This window comes from Ochotona princeps, chromosome 23 (genome assembly GCF_030435755.1).
Source record: "Ochotona princeps isolate mOchPri1 chromosome 23, mOchPri1.hap1, whole genome shotgun sequence".
In the NCBI taxonomy this organism is placed as follows: Eukaryota; Metazoa; Chordata; class Mammalia; order Lagomorpha; family Ochotonidae; genus Ochotona; species Ochotona princeps.
Window position 1 is genome coordinate 21,077,873 of NC_080854.1, and position 14,311 is coordinate 21,092,183.

The following is a 14,311-nucleotide window of genomic DNA, read 5'->3' on the forward strand; positions in this document are numbered from 1 at the left end:
TAATATTCTAAACTGGTAATAACAAATGCTGAATAAAAGTACTGCTGCATTCATGTAATGGAATTTCAGGTAACTATTGGGTAAAATAACTGAACAAGCTGGCATGTTACTACAACAGACTAATATATTACCATTAAGAATTAATCATTATTATATTAAAGTATAGAAAGAACTAGATGAGGTAGCAGGACCAAGTAGAACTCGACATATCATACATTAAAATTCTACATGACTTAAACTAGATCTATATCAAATTCAAACGGTTTAAAGCATCTATGAGGTTTCAGTGGGTTCCACACTTCTAACAATTTCAAAGTTGTGTTCAGATGTCTCACTCAACTCTTGTTTGGTGAATGAAAGGAGAAAAGCAAGAAGGAATGGGAAAGAAAGGAAGTGGAGAGAAATAGGAGAGGACACAGAAGCCAGAGAGAAAGTACACATAGAGAAGAATGGGGGTCGGGGGGGGAAAGGAAGATGTCGACAGCTCCCTATGGTGACTGACGTGGCTTCCCTAGGCTCTCCGACCCTGAGAAGCCCTGATCAGCCTCCTCCGCTGTGGACTACAAAACAGCAGGAGGATAATTTCAAATCTGCCACATGCAAGGACCCACATGAGAAATACAGAGAAGGTTTTGTAACACCTCTGCATACACTCGCAGTTATCTGTCTTCCTAGCACAATGGGATTTAGCATCTAATCAATGCCATTTGAGAGGCTCAACAACTTCCTGGCAAACTGGCTAATGTTTCTAGGATGAATGGCGCTTGGTCTGGCCAATTCCAGGTCAACAGCAGAGACCAGAAAGGTTGAGCCAAGTGTGAGTCTGGGCTTAGTAAAAAAGAACTCTGGACAGTCATTCTTAGGGGTAAAACACAGAACCTAGCAGCTAGCAGAAAACATTCCCAATCAAGCAAGAAACTTGTTTCAACTCAGGAGGCCGCCAATAACGAGACACCACCTCAAGGCCACCAGGACGAATAAGATTTTAAAGACTGATAATATCAAATTTTAATGAGGAAGTAGGGCAGTTGCAACACACACTGCTAACAAAGTGTATAGAATGGAACAAGCACTTTGGAAAACTGGCCCTTTTAATATAATTCTATCCCTGGGTATATATTTAAAGAAAATGAATGCATATGTCCAAGAAAAGAATTACATAAGAATGTTCATAGATAGCCTAGTCATACCTCTTCAGACTTATTTTGCATGTCTCTTTCACCTGACATGAGTGACCACCCATGATTTTCTTATAATACAACTTGGGAGCACAAGATGGCAGAAGACACTTGGCATGTCTGTTTAAGTCCCTCAGAATTGACACACAGTCATTCTTGACTTCTTTCAATTAGCTAAGGCAAAACATATGACAAAGGATTTACTATTGGCCTCTTTTATTCTTCGTCATCTTTAAGAAAAGATGGTGGATAAATTCTCTTTTATAGATGATGATGATGAAGCCGAAAATAAATTTTGCAAGACAACAAGCCTAGTAAACGGCAGGATATCAGTGCAAAAAACTGTATTCCAACAACTCTCACATGGAACCGGAAGATGGCAGATCCTACAGCAAGCTCTAACTTTACTTGTGTGCTTACCACAATGTGCTCTGCAGTGGATTGAGATGCAAACTTTTAAGTAACTTTAAAAAGTCACATACCGTGTAAGATGAGTTATTCTAGGTTTATCTCCAAGCTTATTTCCAGGTATAAATTTAATTCCAGGATTCTGTGATTCACTGGAACACTGACGATGAATCTGTCAATGGCTGCAAATGGACGATTTGCTGATCACAGGGAGTAAGTTTCAATCTATCACTGATTTCAAACTGAGAGACCGTATTCTTGGAGGTTACAGTGAGATGATGAAATCTCTCCATGTAGTGAAATATCTCTCACTACTTAGGGGCCAACATTGTGGCACAGCAGGTTAAGCAACTTCTGCCTGCCATACCAGCTTCCCATATGGACACCAATCTCAGTCCTGGCTCTTCCACGCCTGATCCAGCTCCCTGCTAATGTGTGCCTGGGAAATAAGCATAAGCTGGTCAAAGTCTTAGGGCCCCTGCATCCATGTAGGATATCCAGATGGAGTGCCATGCTTCTGGCTTTGGTCTGGTCCAGCACTGGAAAATGTAATTCATGATTAAAAAAATAAGTGCCTCAGTTTAGGCAAGATTTCTCCTTAGTTTTCACTACAAGTTCCACCCTAGGGGAGCAGTGTACTGCCACTGGCCCATGCCTCTTCTCTGTGTTCTGTGCCTTCCCCACTGGGAGAAAGCAAAGCAAGGCCAAAAGTCCTCTGGGTGTTTGTACAGGCAGCCCTCATTCCCGTGAGAGTAAGAGCAAGTAACAAATCTCCCTCATAACTGTTATTCTTTAAAACAACCACTCAGGCCAGTGCGATGGCTCAGTGGCTAAACTCTCACCTTGTATTCGCTGGGTTTCCATATGGGCACAAGTTCTAATCCTGGCTCCTTCACTTCCCATCCAGCTCCCTGCTTGTGGCCTGGGAAAGCAACAGAGGATGGCCCAAAGCCTTGGGACCCTGCACTCGCGTAGGAGACCCGGAAGGAAATTCCTGGCTCCTAGCTTCGGATAGGCTCAGTTCCAGTCACTGTGGCCACTTGGGGAGTGAACCATCGGAGGGAAGATCTTCCTCTCTGTCTCTCCTCTCTATAAATCTTCCTTTCCAATAAAAATAAATACATCTTTCAAAGTAAACTATTAATTTATGGATAAGTGCATATAAGAATAATGGGCTGTGAACTTGCAACTTCGTTATAAAGTTATATAATTAGCCGGGTTCGGTCGCAACAAAAACCAGGGCACAATACGTAATGCCAAGGTGAGGTTGCCTGTACAGGACATTACCGCGGCGCCCAACCAGCACGCGTGAGAACCAGGAAGGGAGGGGCGGAGCCAGCAGGGGAATTAGGGGTGGTTCCCTTGCTGGACAGCTACTGCCACTGGAGAGCATGAACTGGGATTGGGGCAGACCAGACTGGGCAGGGCTACAACACCTGTGCGCTTCATGCAGACCACATCAGGGAAAAGCCAGGCTGGGCTGATTATTCCTACTGGTGCAAACAAAATTAGAGTGGGTGAGGGGTGTTTGGGCTTAGTCACAGCATCAGCTGGCAGGGGCTGGCACTGGGGTCTAATTCTGTCAAGTCAAACCACAGAACTACCTGGAGAGTGCATAATCCAGGAGTGGGAGAGTACTGGGAGGGAAATAGTGGGCTCCTCCCTCTTGGGTTGCCACTTCCACGGGAAGGCACGAAAACTAGGACAGGGGCTAGGGTGGCTACACAGACACCCAACAGCATCTGTGTGGGCTGCATAGTGGAGCTGGTTAGATGGAACAAAGCTTTAATACCCATTAACATGTACGAGAGCCGAATGGGGTGTGAGACAGACTGGACTACTGCTACACATACTGGCAAACCAGAGTAGGGGGCGGGCCTGGTGGGGGTTATTGTGGGTCGCTCCAACTAGGCTGCAGCCCCCCTGGTTTATGTGAGGGCCGAGTATGTGCTGGGCAGAACCAGGCTGGACTGCAACACCATTGGTTACAGTGGAAGTCGGGGCTGGAGGCAGAACCAACCCAGTGATCGCAACCACCAGCTGATCAGGGCGATGGACTGTGCCGGGCCCTGTACTTGCTAGTACATACAAGAATCTGGTTTGAGAACACCTCAGACAAAGTTTCTTTGGAGATCTCCCAAATCAAAATGCTGGACTCAGAACCCTAACCAAGAAAAGACAGCAGACAGAACAGGTCAATCAACCATATCAGCTATATGTTGGCAGCGAAATATGGGGGCAATGGAGACTCTATGATGGACTATGTCAATCAGTGGATTCTTCAGAACTCATTGTGCTTGGAGTGGCAAGATTGGCAATGATTCATAACTAGTGAACTATCAAAACCACTTGAGCAAGAAACTTGGAGCATGCCCTACATCTGGGACCTGGGAAGGGTGGGAAATTGGGTGGGCCTTCTCCCTTAAAACCCCCCTTTAAACATGAAGGAGACAATATGGGAATAATAGTCTTACCCACTTTCCTATAGCCCTTGAACCTTTTTACCCTAATTAACTATGTAAAGATTGTCAAAAATATAATAAAAAATAAATTAAAAAAAGAAAAAATAATAAAGTTATATAATCACAGAATTACAGTGTTAAAGAAAACGGAGTTTCAAGTTCAAATGGAACCCAGTAGAATAAGAAAATCCTGAGACATTTTTAACTTAACCTCATACACAATGTGGGAATACATGAATTATATGACATTAGCCTATACTAACAAAGTTTTCTCTGGGAGAATGGGAGTTGATTTTTAGAATAGGAGTTCAATTTCTTGGAAAAGTTATTTGATATGCTGCTGTAAATCTCTAAAATGTTTAATTCAGTTTACACTAGTGTACACTCTGTATTAAAGGATTATTATTTTATACATTTTGCAATTAATCAATTTATATACGTAGCTCAATGTGCTATAATAAATATACTGCATATAGCATGATATAAACTAAGATTAAAATCTGTGGAGATATTTTCATCAATGAAATTATTTACAATGCACATAAGTATACCGTTATTTAAAGAAATTTTAAGATAATTTTTCCATAAAATGAATACTTTAAAATTCACACTGTTCTCCAATATTGATTTATATTTTGTGAATTTAGATTCTGAATCCAACTCAGCTTTCTGAAAATATGACACAGCTGTAAAAGTGCCTTCAGTATTAGATTTCACAATGAAGAAACGCATCAGAAAATCGCATATTTTAACATTACGCATAATATGTGAGGATTAAATTGGCCCTTTCTAGTGAGTTCAAAAGTCATTATAGATAACCCTCAGATTTCTCCCTTTGTTTCCTTCTCAGATCAGTGTTGGCTGATACAGACACTTGGTCATGATGAGGCCTCAATTCACAGCCTGGTGCTCTCAGCAAACCATGATGGGCTTCCTCTGTATGGGCCTACAAACACAGTATTATGGTATCTTGGAAGGCTCAACAGCTGTTACTTAATATGATGCTAGACACAATTTGTAACAGGGAATAATAACAGTGCAGCACCATTAGTTGCTCCCCCATTTTCTTTGTTGGCAGAACACTGAGCATCCATGCAATTTCATGACCAGTCCCAGAAGCTGATTCCCAGGCAGTCTATAAGCCAGATATGTCATCCTCTTCTCCTTTGCCAGTGCATGCTCGGGGATGGGCATATGAACTGGTTTGACCAATGAAATGTGAAGAGAAGTTGACTTGTGATTGACAAGAAAGACTTTTCTTCCACATCAAAGCAAAAAAACTCCTTTTCACTCCATTCCCCACTTTCTTCTTATTAGAGATATTGCCATATAAAGACAGAATTATGACATCCATACCACACCATTAAAAAAAAAAGCATCACCTACTCTGCTAGCTCTGCCTTCAGACCAGAGAGGGTCTACCTAAGAAGCCGTTGAACTTGACTGGACAATAAGATGCTGGACTCTAGGTTTGGTATATGCTTGCAACAGGGGAATCTCAACTGAACTTGAACTGTGGTTATGCAACAAGGTGGTCTACAAGCCAAGGCACAGCAATCAAACTAAGAGTTTTCTTTTCTTTTCTTTTGTCTCATTTTTATTTTTTTGCATTTTTAAGTGGCTGTAAAAAGTCAATAAGACAATACTCATATTTCATGGCATGTGAAAATCATGAGAAATTCAAGTTTTAGTGTCCATAAACAAAGACTTCATGGAATACAGTTATGCTCAGTCAGGTACATATTGTCTATGGCTAGTTTAGAGCCACAATCGCAAAAGTGAGTGGTCATGACCAATTATACACCTCGCAAAATCTAACGTATCTGCTGCCTGATCCTTGGAAGAACAAGCTTGCTGACCTCAGTTTTAGTCCTATCATACTCACTTGAAAAAAAATCATTTTTCAATTAAAAAAAACACTGTGCAGAGAAATTAGGACATCATATTTTATACTCTAGCATCGTGAGCTGAAGTTTGGTTTGCTATTTGTCATTTTTTTCATCCTCTGACTATAACCTACTGACAGGTTCTAATCCCCAGACTACCCAGATGGGAGCAGAGAAAAGTCTGGACTAACTGCTAATGAATGTCTGGCTTGAATTCTTCCCTTGGTAAACACCAGAACACATCTGTTTGAAACAATGTTTTGATAAACAGTCCCTCAATCTAAAAGAAAAAACCACCAGTCCATGTCTTGGATACTGCAGTCGTTTTTCTTGTCTGAGATTTGCCATCATATGAAAAGCAATGAAACGTGCTAAATCTGATTTAAAATCTACACGAGTTTTGAGAGAGATTTAGACAATTATATTATGCAAACCATACACAGCAGATTAAAACAATAAATCACTTGGTTTCTTAATTATGTTATTTTGATCCTTTTACATTTGGTGAACAACATATTTTGCTGCATGAGAAAATATATGCAAGCATTTAATACAGTACCTAATACACATTTGTCTTAAAATTAGTTGACCCTGAAAGTGCATGAACCATGAGGAAAAAAGAATATTTGCAAAGCAGTTAATTATTAAAACAGAAAGGGAATATGTATGCAACTTTAATACATAAATGCCAGGAGTTGGCAATCTCCTAGAACTCATTTGAAAATAAATTTTGTTTTACATTTTTGTGGTTTTGGTTTAAAATACTTCATAGAACCCCCAAAACATGCCTTCAAAGATACAATGCCAATTTTGCTTCATGGCATGCCAACATGGTTTTGCCAGTTTATAAATCCTCACATTGTTGGAAAACAGCATAGCATGTTTATCTGCAAAGGATCCCTTTAAGCACGTTAAATTAAAAGAATGTTCATCCCACTGTCACCATTAAGTGCAGGACATGGGCTCACTGTGATACAAGGTCCCTCTGCTGGCTCCCTGTCATCCTAAGACCTCAGTATTTTGAGTTTATCTGCTCCCTCTGCTGCCCAGTTTCAGCGCAATTACCAAACTCTTAATGCTGGTCTGACATCTCATGTGATGGAAGTACACAGGCAAAGAAATAAACACAAACAGCTGTGTTAATTCCAGCAGCTTTCCAACCTCAAACAAGTCGCGGAAAAACTGCTGAATCAAAAGGCAATGAACTCAGAAGCAGCGGCTCAAAACATTCAAGTGGGGGAAAAGCACAAGGGTTAAAGGCAGGAGGTCCTAGCACCCAGGTGGAAAAAAAAAAAAAACCTGTAGAGCGGGCAGGCTTTTAAAAATGGTTGAAGATATTTTCCAGATGAAAACTTTAATGATTACAACATCTTCTGGAAGAATTGATAAGAAACTGCTGATTGTGTTGTTAGGCTCCAAAATTGCCCAAGACGTCACTTCTTACGGACAATTTCTTTGCTCCTTTTGAAAGAAGACATGGGCACTGAATGATTGCCTTAATTTTTAGTTAAGTTTTTCAAATAACTTGTTACCCAACAAACATACAAGTATGTTTAGTCAGAGTTACAAAAAACAACCAACATTGGACATGGCTTTATTCTTTCATTCTTGCAACTCCAATAAATATACTAGATACAAGGGAATCACAAATAAAAGATTTGGTTCCAGTCTTCACAGACCATTTTGTTCCAACAGAGCTGTGACCATGCGTGCACGTGATGGCATACAGTGAGAACAAAGTGCAGGAGGAAACATGCCACAGCTTCCCAGCAGCCACCACAAAAGACCATTCACCTATTAAGGAAGGTTGGGAGTTTTTCTCTGAATGGTTGACAAGCTGCTTCTATCATCTAGTCCCATAGCAATGCTGCCTGAGAGTCACAAAATCCCAGTGTCATACAACAAGCACAGACAGTTTCCAAGTTACATAATGACTACTCAACCACACCATAGTCCAAAAGCAACATACACTCAGCAGACCCATACTATCAATTTTGATCTTATTCCAGGATGGTGATGCTGTATTGTTATGCCAAACAATGGCAGCAAACCACAGCTTCTTGCCAGCCACACAATCACACAATTACTGCACACATAAAATAGGCTTTGTTCTCAATTTGTTTTGCTTTGTCCAGCTGTAGGTTAATGTGTGTTCTGAGCATGTTTAAAGTAGGTTAGGCTAAGATATGACATTCAGAACATGACATGTATTAAATGCATTTTTGACTTAGGATATTTTCAAGTCATGATTGTCTGATCAAGATGTATTAAGTCGGGCCCGGCGGCGTGGCTAGCGGCTAAAGTCCTCACCTTGAAAGCCCCGGGATCCCATATGGGCACCGGTTCTAATCCCGGCAGCTCCACTTCCCATCTAGCTCCCTGCTTGTGGCCTGGGAAAGCAGTTGAGGACGGCCCAATGCATTAGGACACTGCACCCGCATGGGAGACCTGGAAGAGGTTCCAGGTTCCCAGCTTCGGATCGGCGCGCATCGGCCCGTTGCGGCTCACTTGGGGAGTGAATCATTGGATGGAAGATCTTCCTCTCTGTCTCTCCTCCTCTGTGTATATCTGGCTGTAATAAAATGAATAAATCTTTAAAAAAAAGAGAGAGAGAGATGTATTAAGTCGAGGAGCAGCTATGCTCCTGGCACATGTCCAGAGCCATCAGCAAGGCGGCTCCTGGGGACTTTACTAGGCCCACTTACAAGGCAGCAGTACAGGCACACAGGTCAGTTGGCCCTCAGCTGATGTGAACTGATGTTGGTTGTGACTTAACAGGATGGGGCTACTCTACTCTACAGGTTTTTAGACCTCCAGCAAGCTGGCCCAGATGTGTTCTCAAGGTCACAGCAGAGGTGTACAAGACCCAGGGGAGAAAATGTTACCCTCATGGCTCTTGGCTCAAAACTATCACACCCTCACTACTGCTGCATTCCATTGGCCAAAACAAGTCACAGTGTTAGCTCAGATCAAGCGGGTGGGAGAAAAAGACACATCATTTGGTTAAAGGAATTGTGAAGTCACCTGGCAAACAGCATAGATTCAGAGGATACAGAGAAGTATAGAGGACCGAAGCCATCACTACAATTGCCCACCAGGAGAGCCATCTCTCAATTACTTTCTCCTGTTTTTAACCCACCTCTATGATTGGGATTAATTGCAGATGCTTTGGAGTTTGCCTAAAATTAAACCCACCCTCAAAATTCAGATAAGTGTGCCACCCTTGAATACAGATATTCTGTCTCTTGCATCTTTACGTCCCTTGACAATTGCTAATACAGGGCTTTATAAAGATGATGAAATGATATTTGTGGGACCGTTGAACAGCTATGTCTGCATCATTATAAAACTATTTTCAGTAACAGTTGCACATGACAACAGTCTCCTCAGATGATTGTTTTGAAAGATGCCACATTCCAACATGTAAGTGCTCCTGGGTTTGCATCTTGAAAAAAATGACCCATTTGATTTGGGTCCCCTTCCTACCATTCAAGATGGTAAGACAGGTACTTATTACATGGACGCTATGTTAATCATTTGTTTTCTACTCCAATTTCTAAAGCATACTTCCCAATCTTTCATCCATTATATTCAAATGGTGAGGAAATTTGGCAAATAAGCCATTGCCTAAGCTCATGCTGGACTGATTCTTCACTGGCTAGAGAATGACTGTGACAAGTATACAAGGACCTACCTTGCAGGACAGTGGGAGGTTACATGATGCATTCCTTAAAGAAAAGCCTGCAGACACTCCTTGTGTAATATTAATGCTATATATTTCTAGAGCCGACTTCTTTCAGAGACCTCTAAGCAGTTCGTATATGGTTGGCCAGATCCTCTCAGAGTGTAAATTATGCCCCAAGGGCAAGTTAATTGCTTGGAAAGAAGCATTAACTGTTTCAGGTCAGTAGGGTTCCACTTAGAGCACTCCAAGAGGGCAGTAATTTACCAAATAGCACCCCAGTGGCTAGGAAGAATATGTGCAATATAAATGATTCCCAGGAAGTAATTTTAGAACTCCAAAAATCTGGTTAATCGTCTTCTGTTCACACAGTAATCCAACAAGGGAGAGAAGGGGCAAGAAGAGAAAAATAGGTAAAAAGAGGTGAGGCTGGGGATGCTAAGCTTCCCAGACTCCCACAGCTTGTCAGGAACAGAGCTCCAACTCAAACTGCCTCTTCATCCAGCATGATATCTTCCCAATTAGCACTCCAGGATTTGAGGCTTCCAAATTAAAGTTTCTGCAAATCAGGCCTGCAATTAGGGTGAGATAAAGTTGCCCAGAATGCAAAATTCAGGTCCTGCTGATAAATCAGTGAAACTTGTATTAAATGCTTGAGACACTCAAGGAGTCACAAAATGCACACTTGGTTTTATTACTTGCTTCTATTAAACCCATAAATATTAATAAAAAGTGGAGGAGGCAATGGGAGAAGGGGACTAAGAGCAGAGAAGAGAGGCTGTCATATTGCTCCATTGCCATAGTTGGAGATGGTCAAATAGTTCATCTATTTTAGGTAACAGGAGATGAGTCTAGATTGAAGTCTGTTTGTTACATAATTAATACATATTTTGGATTGAAGGTCCAAATATTGAGTCCTTGTTCCAGACTCAACTAACCGCTATGGCAATATTCTTTAACTGTGACCTACAAATTCCATCTCTTTAGGAAGGTTCCAACAGCTCTGCAGAGGTACTAGGTGATCTGCAAAAACCATTAGGAATATAGATATGTTGATTCTTCACTCAAATATCTCTATTTAGCTATCTCTCCCTGCCTATCTCTTCTTCTCCCACTCTTTCTCCCTCCCCTCTATCTAAAAGCAAATCTAGGACTATAATGGCCTTTTAAGGAGAAAGAAAAAAAAAAACCTGATGCTTGCTATGCCTTGGAAGCTCTAGTATGCCATCAGAAACTTCTTTTCAAAATTCAACTCCCGTTCACCTTAACCCCAGCCACCTATAAAGACCCTGAGTGATTTCTTTGAACTTTCACCGATTTCTTGCCTCAATTAAATACACTACTAAATCACAACTGGAAAGAAAGTTGATACAACAGGTGCCCCAACTGCTCCTTCTCATAGACACACACACAAACAATGGTGAGTTGACTTGATATTTCACTTACTTGAACAGTAATGAGTGTGTCACTCCTTTTAGATAAATCACTTCGCCACTCTTTGCTTCTGTTTTCTTGGACATGACTGGAAGTCTCAAGCCCCTCTTAGTTCTAGAATTTCATAATTCTACAGCTGGTATATCTCCTCAAAGTTACAACTTGAACCTAAACTGCCATCGGGAAATTGTAACCTTCAGGACCAAATCATACCCCGTTAGTTTTTGGATGTTCCATGAACTTAGATAAGAGTGGCCTTTAAGCTTTAAGGCCATGGGAGGGGAAAGATAAAAAGAATAATAGCCATGACATGTACAACAGCACATAAAACTCAAATGTTGGTGTCCATAAATAAAGTTTTATTGGAGCGCAGACATGTCCACTCATTTCTATATCTATAGCTGCTTTTGTAACACAAGAAGAGAACTGAGTGGTTATGGCAGAGACTGTAAAACCTGCAAACAAGACCCAAACAGAAAGTGAATGGATAATTAGATGATCTGAACCATTTAAAGAAACAGTCAGAGATCACTGATTGATAAATTTACCTTGCTAATGTCAGGACAGATTTTTTTTTTTTTTTGGTCAGAAATAACTGATTTCAAAAAATTATCTCTTCTCAACACTTTAGAATTGAGAGAAAAGCCTTTTCTCCCTTTCCTTTTTCTTTTTTAAAGTGGTCTGAAGGCAAACGTGTCTTTTCTCCATAAACAAAAGTACTGCTAGTGAAAACGGCCATTAAAAGAGCCAGAAAAGAACAAATCCCTGCCCAATAAAGCAGCAACTTTGAAAAGGAAATTGCCTGCCTAAGTGATGGATTTGATTTCAGCAGTCAGGACCCAAGTTATGAGGGAGTCCAGGGACCCAGGTCCTGGCCCTTGCAGGCAAAGCAGCTGCAAAGCCTCTCTGGGAATATGCAGAGGACTCTCCGGAGATAGCCAAAGGCTGACCCACTTGCTCTATGAACGACAGTCCGAAGGTCCCCAGACTGAGCAGAAGTTATCACTAAGCACTGAGTAGCCCACCAGGGCCCTTTCCAGCCCCCTCAGAGCTCCCTCCTCTCTTGGCCTCCTGACCCCAATCAAGGCCTATTTTGAGTTTCATGGTCTCAGGCTACAAAATAACTGATTTTTGCTTTTTGCTACATTACCTTTGTGTTTTCTCTACACAAGGTCTACAAGATCCTCCATCACAGAGAATGCAGACCACATAGAGACCCACATGAAATTTCTATGAAAAACAGCACCAATGGTGAGATGGGACATTGGTTGGGTTTCAAAGATTTTTCCTCACAGAGAAAATGGGATGCTGTCTCTTGGTTTTCGTATGGATTTCCTATACGAAGGGTGAGAGTGAAGGGCAATGTGCTAGTTCTTAGAATCTGTTGCTGCTGTTGTTGCTTTATCAGAGGATGCTCTTCCTCTTGGGAGCAAAAGCCAGGCTGCAAATGGTTCCCTGCTGGACTTGGCTCTGACCCCACCACAGAACCAACACACCTGGGCATTCTCGAGACCAGGGAAGGTGGAGCACTGGAGGTGTGCAACTGGAGCGCTCAGCTTTGTGGGGTGTTGACACTGGGACATCAGGTCACCCGCTTGTCCCCTGCTGGACCTTCATTCCATGCTGTATCTTCAGATGGAACTTTGGTTTTCATTCATCTGCAGGCGGTAATCATGTGCATAAATGTTCTCTCAAATTTACAATCAATTGAATTCTAGAATTGACTTAAAACTTTTCTTTGAATTCCTGTTTTTAAGACGATCTGCAGGAATTATCCAAAGAAACTTAATGATATGAAAGGGTCTTTATTCTCCAATCTATTAAAATATGGCATACTTCCTCCCTTTACTTTCTGGTCAATGTGGTGGGGGCATACTAATTTTTAAGCCTGTGGGGTCTTTAAAAATATCAACTTCTGGATTTCACTGGTCACGAGATTCTTCTCCAAGAGACAGCCTAGTCTGGGTATGTTTTACTTTGTTTTGTAACCTCCCTGGGGTTGCATAGGAGGGCCACATTCTATCTCCTGAACACCAGTGTACACCTCAGCGAGACTACCTGCCACTTCACATGATGATTACAGGGCACATGTCTGTCTCTCCTTGCAGACGAGAAACTTAGGGAGGGCCTGGGCTTGAGTCTTATTTATCTTTTAGTGCACAGGGCAATGCAGAAATCCCAAGTATTCACCAGAACACTGCACTTCCTAAAGAGGGAAAGCCCCAGAGGAATCCTAGGAAGCTTCTTAATCAAAGGTGGCCAGCTTCTATACCTGTGGCATCAACCCCCCCACCCCCGAACACCAAAAGAACACCAACGGCTGGCCCAGAAATAGGCCCACTCCCACCTCACTCTGACCCCAGGTCTGCTGACCCCAGGCCTCTTAGGAAAAGATCCGTCCATCCCCAGCACCTGGTGAGTACCCAGCAGGGCCAACTAGACTGTTCTCCCTAAAGGAGTAAGATCAACAGAGCTGGGCAGTTGGTAGCAGAGGCTGAAGCCAAAAGGTTTGGGCGAGAGAAGAGCTGAATCACCTTGGCGGCTAAGCCTGTTAGTAGGGATAGCAGATGCCTGCCGCTGCAGGGGCCACCAGTGCACCCAGCCACAGAGCTGTATCCTGAATGACCTTCCAGTTCCTGAACTTCAATCCAGTTTTCGTGAGGCCTGGCTCGGTGGCTTTTCCGGAAGGCTTTTCAGACACGTGGCTGAGTGGTGGAGATTCCGGTCAGCCTTCCTTCCCTAGTATACTCCCATTACTTAGGGTCAGCTCAGAGGTATCAGTCTCCGGTAACCCCAAAAGGACCCATCAGCACAATGCCCAGGGTCTAGCATTTTGTTTGGTATGCAGCAAATGCTAAATATTTGTAGGTGCCTGGACGGTTTGATCATCCCCCAGTGAAAAGCCTGCAGAAGGTAAAAAAAAAAAAATCAGTATGGGGCATTGGGGGGTACTGATTACTTTCACCTTTTAATTTCCAAAGCAACAGTGAACTTCGATACATGCCCGAAACTCATTCCATGAGCTGGTTTCCAAACCCAGATACTTCTCTATCACAAGCCTCTCCAATGGGGGAAATGTCACATTGCGCACAACTGTCGTTCTCATCCTCATTTCAGTGAAGATATGCTTGGATGACTTGATTTTCACTGCACTTAATCTTACATCGTGGTAACATTAGTAAGAACAATTTTCCACCCACTCTCTAACTTCACTGACAAACCTGCAAAGTAGCTGATCTGTGACTTCTAAGCTTCATAATA